This window comes from Lampetra planeri, chromosome 33 (assembly GCF_965212315.1).
Source record: "Lampetra planeri chromosome 33, kcLamPlan1.2.h2, whole genome shotgun sequence".
Classification (NCBI taxonomy): Eukaryota; Metazoa; Chordata; class Hyperoartia; order Petromyzontiformes; family Petromyzontidae; genus Lampetra; species Lampetra planeri.
In genome coordinates this window covers 1,925,518-1,938,206 of record NC_136139.1, presented here as the reverse complement: position 1 = coordinate 1,938,206, position 12,689 = coordinate 1,925,518, and positions in this window count along the sequence as shown.

Below are 12,689 nucleotides of genomic sequence, written 5' to 3'. Positions count from 1 at the left end.
GTTGTGGAGTACTGTCGAGTTTGGGTGACAACTAACACCATACAATCCATCTGACCAGTGTGGAAGAACGGGATAATGTTTGTTTCTTTTTCTATCATGTGTATCAGGCCTCCCCTCCCCCTCTCTGTCCAATGCGTTGGCGTGTGCAGCAGCAACCGCGTCCAAGCCGTCGTCCATCCTTTTGGCCCCGCCCCCCTCCCCCTCCCGATGCGTTGTACGTGGCACTCCGTGCCGTCTTTGAGCCCCGCCCCCCTCCCTCCCGATACGTTCCATTCATTGGCTACCACATTCTGATGAGCCCCCCCCCCTCTCCTCCCCCCTCAACTTGCTTTTAAGGGATTACATCTTGAATCATTGCCTCACTTGATGCAGCTAATCCTGCTGTGACGGTCCCACCTGATGACGGAGACTTGTGTTGCCTCCGAAACGTCGTGATTTTTATTTTATTTTCATTAATTTTGATGTTTTACCTACGTGACTTTACCGAAAAAACCTAAGAATATATTTACCCCACAAGTTTGATCGTTACTGAAGTTCGCATGACCCTTTGTCACCTTCAACCTTCGTTGGAAATGGTTTAAAGGCGCCACCATGCATGCACATGGCTTTCAATTACTTCCGCATTACCCTGCCCTGAGGGCGAACATTTGTAATATAATACTTATGAGAGCATGAAGACAGAAGTGGGTGTTCAAGGCATGCTGTTGAGGGTTGGGCTATTGAAGTGAGATGCTCATTGAAAGTGACTGATGCATCTTTGTCAGCTGACAGGACTTTTTTTTTACTGCCTCGAGACATTTGGAATAAAACTGGCGGTGGCCCATTTTCAACGCCATGTAATTGGTGATAAAGTTGAAACAATTAGAAATTGCCCCAAATAGTTTAACATACATCCTGTTATTATTGTGCGCCAATCATAACATCGCAGCCATTGGGTTTTCAGGACCACCCTGACGATATTGCCAGGATCACGCGAGGATAGGCTGCACTTTTTGTCACACAGTCGTAAGAGAATGACCGATCACCGATGAAGGCGTGTAGTGGCGTCCGCTGGCAACTCCTGTGTGAAGCGACGTCACAGCTGTGCAAAGCATTCTGGGAATTTCCAAGATGGCCACGCGTGGTGTGGCATGCCCTCGTGGGACGCCAGCATCGTGCGATGGGAATTTCCGTCGAGACTAAATTGTCAAAGCGGCTGAACTTTACGCGACGGTGGGCTGTGGCGGCGTTCTGCAATACGTGATTCTCGTGTGTAGCTGTGTGCGTGGGTGACGCATAGGGTGTAAAAACCGATATTGGTGAGCACAAGGGGCGATGGAAAGCAAGCGTCGTGAAATGGTGGTGACACCTGTATTATGGAAGGCCATGGTTCTGGCATGTCATTTTGACGCCGATAAGACAATTGCAAATATGTATCAAGGGATACAGGACCTAAAAGAAGAGTGCCAGTATAATTGACTTCACTTTTTAAACATTACAAGATCTAAGCGTGCGGCATAACTTTAACGGTAGACTGGTGGAGAAAAACGGTAGTCTATGCGGTTATTTTAACCACTCTCAGCACGTTTTGAATCTCCCACACACATGGGACATGTGGGGACATGTATATTACAAACAAATGATGTTTTAAAATGAAACGAATTAGTGTGAAAATGTCCGTGAATTCATGTTTTAATTTAATTACGGTGTTTGGTTCATCGTGAAGTGCGGGATGGTGGAGCTAATATTTATATATATTCCAAATCGATGACATTTTCGCCACTGTTATCCAGCGGCGTGGCCGGACAAGAGTTATAACGTGACGGAGAATGAGCAAACACTCGCAGCTGGGTGGGGGGGTGTACGAAGCATTGCTCCGGTGACTTGCATGAATCACGCCGAACGTGCAATAAATGTCAGCAGACCCACATTTACGGAACGGGATGAGCTTGGACGACGGCTAATAAAAAGGACATAGCATGGGACTTGCAACAAGTTTTTAACCAAGTGGTAGTATTGTAATAAGCAAACAAAAACAAATATCGACAAAAGCTTGCAACATGTCGCTGTTAAGAAAAAGTTGAATTTCTGTATTTTATGCATACGTTTATAGACGGTTAAAATAAGTCGAAATATTTGGGCGTATATACACTAAATTGTATATATGTCTCGATAGAATTCACGTTCGTTGATCTTAAGTTTATTGTATCTTTGTATATTATTGTGTACTGTTCGTTATTTATGCCGTAAACATGTCATTTAAGTACCCTCGAAAGCCATAGATGTTGTAAACATAGACTTGTTCGTACGAGTATTTATAAATCGGTGTGTATTGGACATTAAGCAGTGATATTGCAGTGTTTTTAACTTAGATTTGTCCCAGTTCCCCGGCTATCTTGCTAAAGCAGAACCACTAACACGTGCATAATATGCAAAACACTGGCCCTGTGTCATATAGACTACTGTGAGATGTCTCTGTGTGTATATATAGAATTATACATAAGCTGCGTCGTACAATTAAAAAGAAATTATCCATACCGAGATGGCAAATGTTCAATGTAAACATTCAGCACACACGCTGTACGTTACTTAGGGTAGTTACACACGTGTTTTATTTGGCATCACTGGTCACGGAATGAACAAAATAAATCAATCTGCTTCAGTTCCCGAAGAAGCTCCTGGAGTGAAACATCGGACATCAAAGACGAAGAACAACCGTTAAACACATGGGAGAGCTGTACATCAAAGACAAAGGTCCCCCTCATAGCCTTCACAGATTGTTTGGGGCAAGCGCTGGTAAAGGCTGTACAGCGCGAACGCAAACACCTACGCAGTGACATTTTCCGCCTGATAACAAACCCACTTCACACTGCACTTGTGTGCAATTCTGCAAAGTGTCGCATTCACATTGCGTTAACCCGCACTCTTTGTTGAGCCATCTGTACGGCAGCAGCCTCGTACGGTGTGGCAGAGGTCGCAAACCGGTTTTGATTCCTTACCCGTACCCGGCCGCACCAGGGTCGCAAATGGGTACCCATACCCGGCCGGGTACGGGTACCCGTTCCCTACCCGTACCCTACCCGAAATGAGTGACAAACGGTGACTCACCAGTGACTCACGGCCTACCCGTACCCGGCCGCATCAGGGTCGCAAACGGCTACCGGGTATCGGGTAGGGTACGGGTATCGGGTATCCGGTTGCGACCTCTGCGGTGTGGCCAGCAGTGTCGTGGCTGTCGGGTGTGCAGGACGGTGCAACTGCACCGGACTCTATAGGGCCGGAGAGGCCCAGCCGATGGGCCATGAAGAGGAGGGGGAGGTGGTGAAATTGAAAAGGGGGCCCGAATTTTAAATCCGTAAATCAGCCATGCACCACCCGCACTCGGCTAAATATAATAACCATGGGCTGGGTAGTCTGATCGATCACTGGATTCTGTATTTGTAGTTGGCAGGGCATCAAAAAAGCACGTCATGGTGCACATCGTGTAACGACAAAGAGCTGGCTCTTGTTTGTTGGTTGTCATTGTCCAAACCTCAAATTTGAAAATGAACCACAACCGAGCATTGCACGGGAAGAACAGTGACTCATGTAATTACGGTTACACAAGTCTTCTTTGTCAATACAAATTGTAACTTCAAAGAGTTTTCCCTGTACTAAATAAAGGTTACCCATTGGCAGGAATCCACAAGTGTACTGCAGTATCTAAAGTTGGAAAGATTCGTTTATGTATATGCGTATTCTTGGTTCTTTCGGTAAAGTCACGTAGAAGGGAGATAATAAAATAATATAAATATAAAACATAAAAATTCTCACGACGTTTCGACTGCAACACAAGCAATCATCATCAGGTGTGAAATTTTATTGCTGTGGATTTCACACCTGATGATGATTGCTTGTGTTGCAGTCGAAACGTCGTGAGAATTTTTTTAAATATTTATATTATTTTATTATTTCCCTTCTACGTGACTTTACCGAAAGAACCAAGAATATGAATCCCTGCAGTCACGAAAGCTTTAAATCAAAAAATGTATATGCGTGTTAACTATTTGGCACATGCTCTGCTTTAATTACAATTTAACAATTACACGGGGCTTCATTTCAGCAGAACACGTGCGCACACAAACACACAACATCTTGATTTGAATCGGCTTTATTAACGCAGGCAGCGTTAATCGTTTAGCACGTCGCGTGGGACGTGTTTAACAATAATCGGGCGTGTGCACCGTGAACCCCCCCCCCCACCACGCTCTAGAAAGACAGCCGTGGTGGGGGGTTCAAGGCCTTTGGAAAACTCGATTACATACCCTCTGATTACCACGGTTGGCTACGTACGGTGCGAACGAAAGTTCAACATACATAACATGCACACAAGGACGAGACTGGGCTCGACGAGACGAGTCAACCAAGGCTGGCACAGGACGTGACGTGGTCGTGGTGGTGGTGGTGGTTTGTGGTGACCCGCAGCGTGCCAATCGCGACGCCACCGCTTTAGACAACTCACAACATTCACATGCATACAGTGCACAGGTGAAAGCAAAAGCGGAATGGTATTTTTCGTGCAACTGTTATAAGAGCCACCACTCTATCCACTTTATTGACCCACCACGATATCCACTTTGTTTAACGGCATATACATGACTGCACGGCTCAGGTTACACACAATTAAAGCTATTACGCAGACAAAGCCTTCGGGAGCATCGTGTGTCAGCCCAGGTGGGTATACAGCGACACGGCAGGCGTGGCCACACCGCCTTTATTAGCTCCTGTTTATGTTGGCGTATGATATGAGAACGGCAATTATTGTGAACGCACGTACCAATGTCGCGTATGATATATGTGCGAGTGGAGATTTTATTCAACCCACGGACCCTCCAGGGGGAACATCGTAGCGGCGTTTGGATTGCCCCAAAGAACCCCATGTCACCGGAATGAATGCGCAGCCCAGCAACTTGACAGACCTCTCCCGTGCCATTTCTACAACGTTGAAATCACGCTGACCACACTCGGAATATATTTTGTACGCATTTAATTTAAAAATCTCGGCTATGGGCGCATTCCCAGCACACCGCGCACAACGCTGGGCCGACGATGGCCGAAAAGGCGAATGAATTAAACCCCTTGGTTTAAACAATGTGGACCAACGTGGATTAACAAGCAAAGAGTCCATAGCTTTCGTGACTGCAGGGATTCGTCTTCTTGGTTCTTTCGGTAAAGTCATGTAGAATGGAAATAATAAAATAATACAAATAAAACATAAAAAAATAATTATTAAAATAAAACATAATAAAATAATGTTTTATTTTTATTATTTTATTATTTCCATTCTACGTGACTTTACCAAAATAACCAAGAAGATGAGTCCATAGCTGTCAATCACTGCTCCGGTGGGATGTCAAAGATGCGCCTACCCTGACCTCTTCTCATCATCATCATGAGAATCATCGTCCAGGGTTCGCGGCCGGCATTTCTACACTCTTCTTTACCCTGGAAAATCGCAATGATTAACAGGGTTGGCTACGTACGGTGAGAAAGAAGTTCAACATACAATCATACAAGTCGAGCTTTAATGAGGGTGCCACTTCAAGATGATTGGGCGTCGTCGATGCCTTTGGCGTGCTTGCCAATGGGCGATCTCGTGCAGCTAATTAAATAGAGCCCCCTTTAGAATACCCCCCCCCACCCCGCCGATCCCTCTTCATAGCCTCATACCTGGGCCCCTCCGGCCTGTGAGACGAATTCTAGATTTGAAGCTTTCGTGACTGCAAGGATTCATACTCTTAGGTTTTTTCGGTAAAGTCACGTGGGTAAAAAATGTATATAATAATGAAAAATAACTCAATTAAATCACGACGTTTCAGAGGCAACACAAGTCTCCGTCTTCAGGTGGGACCGTCATAGCTAAATTTACTGTATCAAGTGAAGAGAAATCCAAGAGACAAGATCTTAAATACTGGTGAAGGGGAGGGGGCTTACCTAAATGTGGCAGTCAGAGACTGGGGAGGTGGGCGGGGCTAGAAGGGGAAGGTGGGCGGGGCTAGAAGGGGAAGGTGGACGGGGCTAGAAGGGAATGTGGGCGGGGCTAGAAGGGAAAGGTGGGCGTGGCTAGAAGGGGAAGGTGGGCGGGGCTAGATGGGAAGGTGGGCGGGGCTAGATGGGAAGGTCCAAGTGAAGAACCTCCACAGGTTTGAAGCTTTCGTGACTGAAAGGATTCATACTCTTAGGTTGTTTCGGTAAAGTCACGGTAAAAAATAATAATAGAAATAATAATAGAAATAAAATCATAATAATAAAATTACCGAAAAAAACCTAAGCGTATAACCTCCACAGGGGTTACGGCCGATGTTGGCTTCCAAAACCAAACAATAGCAGCACTGTTAAACGCGGTGGATGTCAACAACTCGGTAAAATAGACTAGTGACTTTACCGAAAACAGGACCCTGCGGGGTGGGCTGGTAGGAACAAATAACCAAAGAATATAAACATAATGTATTATTACACTTGTTTAGCCAGGAAAGCCCCACTGAGTCTAAAGGTTTTTCTAGGGTCCTGCCAAGTGTTTGCAGTAGGGGGCGATGTTGCTACACCTAATGGGACGATCCGAAGGGAGATTTTGAGGCCTAGTTCTAGGCTTTAGGCCTAGCTGTAGGCTTTAGGGCGCTGTGAGTTAATTTTTAATTTAAATGTTTTAATTATTAATGTATAATTAAAATGCTTTAATTATTAATGTATAATTTAAATGTTTTAATTATTCATGTAAAAGCTTTCAATGTAACACGTTCCTTCGGAGTGGGCAGGTAGGAACTTGGTTGGACAGCGCATTCGTGCACGACAGACAGACAGACAAATAATCCCTGGTGGGCAGTGTGGAACCTGTTGTTCCTACCTGTATGTATACAAGATAACTTGACTTTAGGTAGCCAGGCAGACAGCCCCCTGAACTATCGCCCCCCCCCCCTCCCTTAGGCCCCTCCCCCCTTAGGCCCCTCCCCTGACCCCCCTTCCCTTAGGCCCCTCCCCTAACCCCCCTTCTGGTAGGCCCCTCCCCTGAGCACCCCCCCCCCATATCCTTAAGCCCCTCCCCTGACCCCCCCCTCCCTCAGGCCCCTCCGCTGACCCCCCCCCCCTCAGGCCCCTCCCCTGACCCCCCCCCTCAGGCCCCTCTCCTGACTCCCCCCTTCCTTAGGCCCCTCCCCTGACCCTCCTCCCTCAGGCACCTCCCCTCTCCGTAACCCGGCACTAGGTCTCCACCAATCAAAGAGCTGTTTGTAAGGTCTCCACCAATCAAAGAGCTGTGTGTATTATATATTATGTACGACAGACAAACAGACAGTCAGACAGACAGACAGCTAAATAATCCCTGGTGGGCAGTGTGGAACATTGTTCCTCCCTGTATTAAAAGCTATCTCAGGGAATTATAAGGGAATGTTACACGTGTTTAGCCAGGAAAGCCTCATTAATTTAAATGTTTTAATTAAAAGCTATCTGAGGGAATTATAAGGGAATGTTACACTTGTTTAGCCAGGAAAGCCTCGCAGAGTCTAAAGGTTTTTGTAGGGTCATGCCAAGTGTTTTCAGTAGGGGGCGATGTTGCTACACCTAATCGGACATCGGACGGACGGACGATATAATCTATTGTAGGCTGGTCCCCTTCGTTCCTACCAGTAAAACCTAAGACTGTGAGACGAAGGTGCAGTTGCACAGCGATGCCACTGGCCATCTACGAAGCCGCAGGCGTGTTTATCGCGTGAGTGAAAATAAAGATGCAGAGGAAACAACACACACGCATATGGAAAAAACAAATCCCTGTAACATACTTTCTTTGATATGTTCTACAGGTACAACCTCTTTGTCCTGCAAGCGTTGTACAGACACTGGTTCTGCATAGCCATCATTACAGTTACCAACACATTCCTGCGGAGGGAGCTGGTAGGAACGTTGGGTTGCTCGGTCAATGGCCAGGGTCAACGGCCGCGTGGTGTATTCCGCAAATATGCCATCACAATAACCTTAGTTCATATATAAGTTATCAGATAATCCACTGTTATAAGCTATTTACAGAAACTGTTACCACTAAGTTGTTTTTGTCGCCTCTAGTGACAGGGAATATGCTGTGATCCATGGATTATTATAAAAAGCTGCTGAGATTTCAACCGCATGCCACCTGGAGGCAGTGTTTGACAGATGCAGCACGCCTGCCTCATGCACTGTGCTCCAGTTTTCTTATATGTACGTTTTATTAAGTAATTGATTGTTAATCAGTTTAATTGGGATTTAGTCACATTTTAAAACAAGATTTCAAATAAAACGAATACGTAAATGCGATATAAAATGCATATTCTATTTTTTTTAAAGCAATAATTGTAAAAGTGCAAATACTGCGAGGTGTTTCACGTGACTCAGATGTCAGAGTGCTGAGCGGACCACAGCTGAGTTAAAATCTGGGCAGCTACCCGTGGTTCAACTGGGATTGAGGAGAGAGAACGATGAGGTGAAAACGAGGAGTCATGAGAAATAATGGAAAAGAACAAAGGGAGTGAGAAGAAGGAGTCGAAAGCAGACATCGTGGACACATTTGTAGTTTGATTAACTTTTGGTAGAGGTTCCCAAGCCTTAAGCAGCGGGAGACTGGCCCTGCTGGGTCTCTGATGCTATGGATCTGGTGCTCCGTGTATTTTTATTTTGCCAGATGCGACCTGGTCACAAATGATAGCCCAACGAAGTGGCTTATCACGTGGAAATGTATTAGCACCTAAATACCCTAAACGCATGTTGATTCAAAATGTGGAAGGAAAAACCGGAGGGTCCGGAAAAAAATTCCACGCCACCACCCATGCCCTCCTATATACCAGGCGAGGTAGTTAACATCTCGCCACCACGGCACCTATGGGGTTAGGGTTGCCACCTTTTCCACTGACCAAATTAGAAAATATTTTCGTGGTCAGCCTAGGTCAATCGAATTTTTGCAGTACTGTATTGCAATAAAGTTCAACACAATACCACCAGATCTCAGAGAAAATCTATTCCTACCGCCCGAACACAGTTGCCAATTTGGGTCAAACTAGGACAGGTGGCAACCCTATGGTGGATTAAGAATTCGGGGAATCTCAGCTGCAGGAATAAACTAATCATGGTGAGTAATGAAAACATCTGTGTTCTCGTGAAGGCCAGATAATATTTTAAAACAAATTGAAGGTAGCAAATGGACACAACCATATCACATAAACTCTATAATCAAGTGCTAAAGGATACATACTGTATAAACCTAGATTGAACACGTGGGAAAAGGGCTTTTGCTGCTGAGATTGAAGCAAACATGCTGTAAAAATATGATGGCATTTTTTCTGAAGCAGCCGATCCATTTTAAACCGACATGTTTGTTCAATATGTGAAGCATGCTTTTGGCTTGACTCATTCTTGGTGAACTTAGCCAAGTGGAATTTTTTCATTTCACGTAGCTGTGTAGGAACATATTTGGGCAAATATTTGAGCCGTATCCTGTTCGGAAGGTCGTAACTCTCACTGGGTTAGCGTAAGCAGTGCAATATTTTGTATTCAGTGCAGCTGATTGCCCATGTGGTAAAATGGTTAAATTTTCCATATTACCAGCAGCTACATAAGTTGATGAGTGCAAGTACGATTCAGGCAGGAGGTAGGATCAGTATATCAACACCCCACTGACAGTGGTTGCATAGCTCGTCTTACTAACCAGCCAGGCGACTCAGCAGTTGAATGAGTGGCTGACAATTAGAAGGCTTTGAATTCAAATATTGGTTGTGGGTTAAAATGACTAACAATTTAAGTGAAAGTCAACAGTGGATGTCCCGTGCATAGGGTCGCCCTCGCCATAATCATTCAGGATTTCCATGACTGGCTCAAGGTTGTAAACAGGAGATAAGCAGAGAGTCAATGCTCATTTGCATAAGTTATTATAATCTTGCAATGCAAGTTGTACATTATTTGATCATATTAAATACAATAAAAAGTTGCAGGACTTCAATAGCAACGATGCTCATTCACAAAAATCTATTATTGACACCGCTTTATACATATTTTAGAAACAGCCTACTTTAATGCAATAGAAATACAAAACATTTGTGATCCAATAATCTGTGGACCCCTCTAATTCTCAAATTGTTGGCAGTTCGCGACTGCTCCCGTAATCCGCGCACAGCGCGGTGGAGTGAAACCGCTTCGTGCACTTCAAACTGCCGTTGGTAGACGTGAGCGAGGCAAACACGGAGCTGCAGGGACAAAGCTGCAGGGAAATGGGGAGGTAAAGATTTCCTTGTAATTTTTTTCGGTGATTTGCTTAATGGAATATTTTTTCTTTCCATTTTTTACTTCGATATCTATTTTAAAAATGTCAACAAAAAATCCATAAAAATATAAACATATGGCAGATTTGCGTCATTTGCGTCTTAGAAAAAAAATCGTAATCTTGTAATCCACATTTATCGTAGATTAATTTAGTCACGCATCACGTGCTTCGTCTGTAATCCACAATTTTTTTCTGGATTAATGGAATCTCGCAGCTAATTCCCCCATAATCCGCGGCATGCTGCATCGGCGTAAAACATTTTTCAAGGATCTTAAATGTAACCTCCACGGTGCGTCGCGGATTATAGGATACGTCAAATGGTCCTCCGATATCAACACAGATTTCAGCTGTAGGCTGATGTTTTAGTCATTTGCCCTTCTGCAGATCAGCGCTCAATTCCATTATCCTTAAAGTGCTGAACACAGTGCTCTGACAGAGGCGTTATCTGATTCCTGACTCGCAGAAACGAGCAGCCTAGTCTTTAAATGGTGGATTGCAACAGATCAAGTTTCTGAATACATCACTGGTTTAGGGCATTTTCACAGAAAGTGTTTTTTTCCCAATTATATTCCAACTGTGCCATTTACATTGGGACAAAAACAAGGCCGTAGCCATGGAGTCAACATTGGGGGGGACCAAATCTTCCAGGGTGTCTGGGGGTCCCAACCCAGAAAAATATCTAAATTGTAAAACTAATTTCCTGCCTAAAATATGAAAAAAAATCACTAACACATGGGATGGACTTTTTATTTATTTTTTACAATAATGTCTAATAGTGTATTGTATTACATTACTCTGTTTTTACCTTTTTACCATTTCTTGTTTCATTGTATGTAATGGCAGAGATTAGGGATTAATAAAGTACAACCAAAACCACAATCACATAAACAGAAATCTACGCATTGATGTATATGAAGACAAGTCCAGATATTGTGGCCAAGGTTTAGCAAATTGTTGTTTTTATTTACATAGCATAGCAACATTTTTTTTTGAAAAATATTGGGGGGGACATTTTGAGCATATTTGAATATTGTGTTCCCCCCAATATATATAATAATTACAGCCTTGGACAAAACTATTTATCGTTGGAACACTCCTTGCTATCAGTATATTGTGAAAGAATGGCCTCTGGAAGGTGATGTCACTGGAACTTGACAACAGTGTTGTCAAGTTGGTGATGTTGTCGCTAGTCCTTCAATTCCCTCTTGTCGACCGCCAGGTGGTGCAGCTTCTATGGCAACACGCGAGAGTGAATCTGCTGGACTGCGAAATCGTGAACTTGTCTGTGCGTTTTGTACAGCAGAGGTCGCAACCGGGTACCCGATACCCGTACCCTACCCGATACCCGGCCGGGTACGGGTAGCCGTTTGCGACCCTGGTGCGGCCGGGTACGGGTACGGGTAGACCGTGAGTCACTGGTGAGTCACCGTTTGTCACTCATTTCGGGTAGGGTACGGGTGCGGCCGGGTACGGGTAAGGAATCAAAACCCGTTTGCCACCTCTGTTGTACAGTAAAGTATGGTCCAGATGTCTTGTGACCCCCCCCCCCCCCCAATTAATTGAACACTATTTATTTACTTATTTCAGATGGCTGATACGGGTTCACATACTTTTGAAGAACGGCTTGTCGTGAGCGTAGGGGCTCATAAAGAAAAGATTTGCTCAAGTGGACATGTGCAAAGAAGATGCTGGTTCGCATGCAGACTGACTGGCCCCGTACACTATTAATATTTACAATCATGATGAGATTAAATACAGTTATTACGTTATTTTTGATGTTGCTTACATTGCACAAGACACCCATTGGTTTCAGACATTGAGTTTTAGAGAATTAAATAGGGGTCACAAGACATCTGGGCCACAATATACAATACTTTCATATGCTCGGGGTTACTCCGAGTTTAATGTCATGTACAAAATATTCCTTAAACTGAAATTGATCATTCAGATTCAGGGCTATTTTGAAAAGTGTTTAATATATTTGAGGCGTTGGGCTGAGAGGTGACCAGGAGATGGCAGTGAATGGATTAATGAATTGATATGTGTGGTGCTGTGAGTGTTACCCTTCACACACAGATGTGTGCGTTGTTTCGAGATATTCCAGTTTACTTCAACATACCACTTCATCCACTGAGCATCCCAATGCAGGACCTATCTGGGAGTAAACAATTATTCTTAGGACTTAGCGTGGCTTTCCTGGGTAAATGTCACTTAAAATGTATTGAACGTCGTTATCAATTATCAGAGATGGATTTTTGTTTCAATTAAGTGAAAAAAATGCATATTAGTGCATTTTTCTGTGCATAAATGTTTTTGTTGTGGCTGAAATCCAGCCGGATATGAAACCAGGATTTAAACATCACCAACAACAATGAAAAAAATAATCCGCATT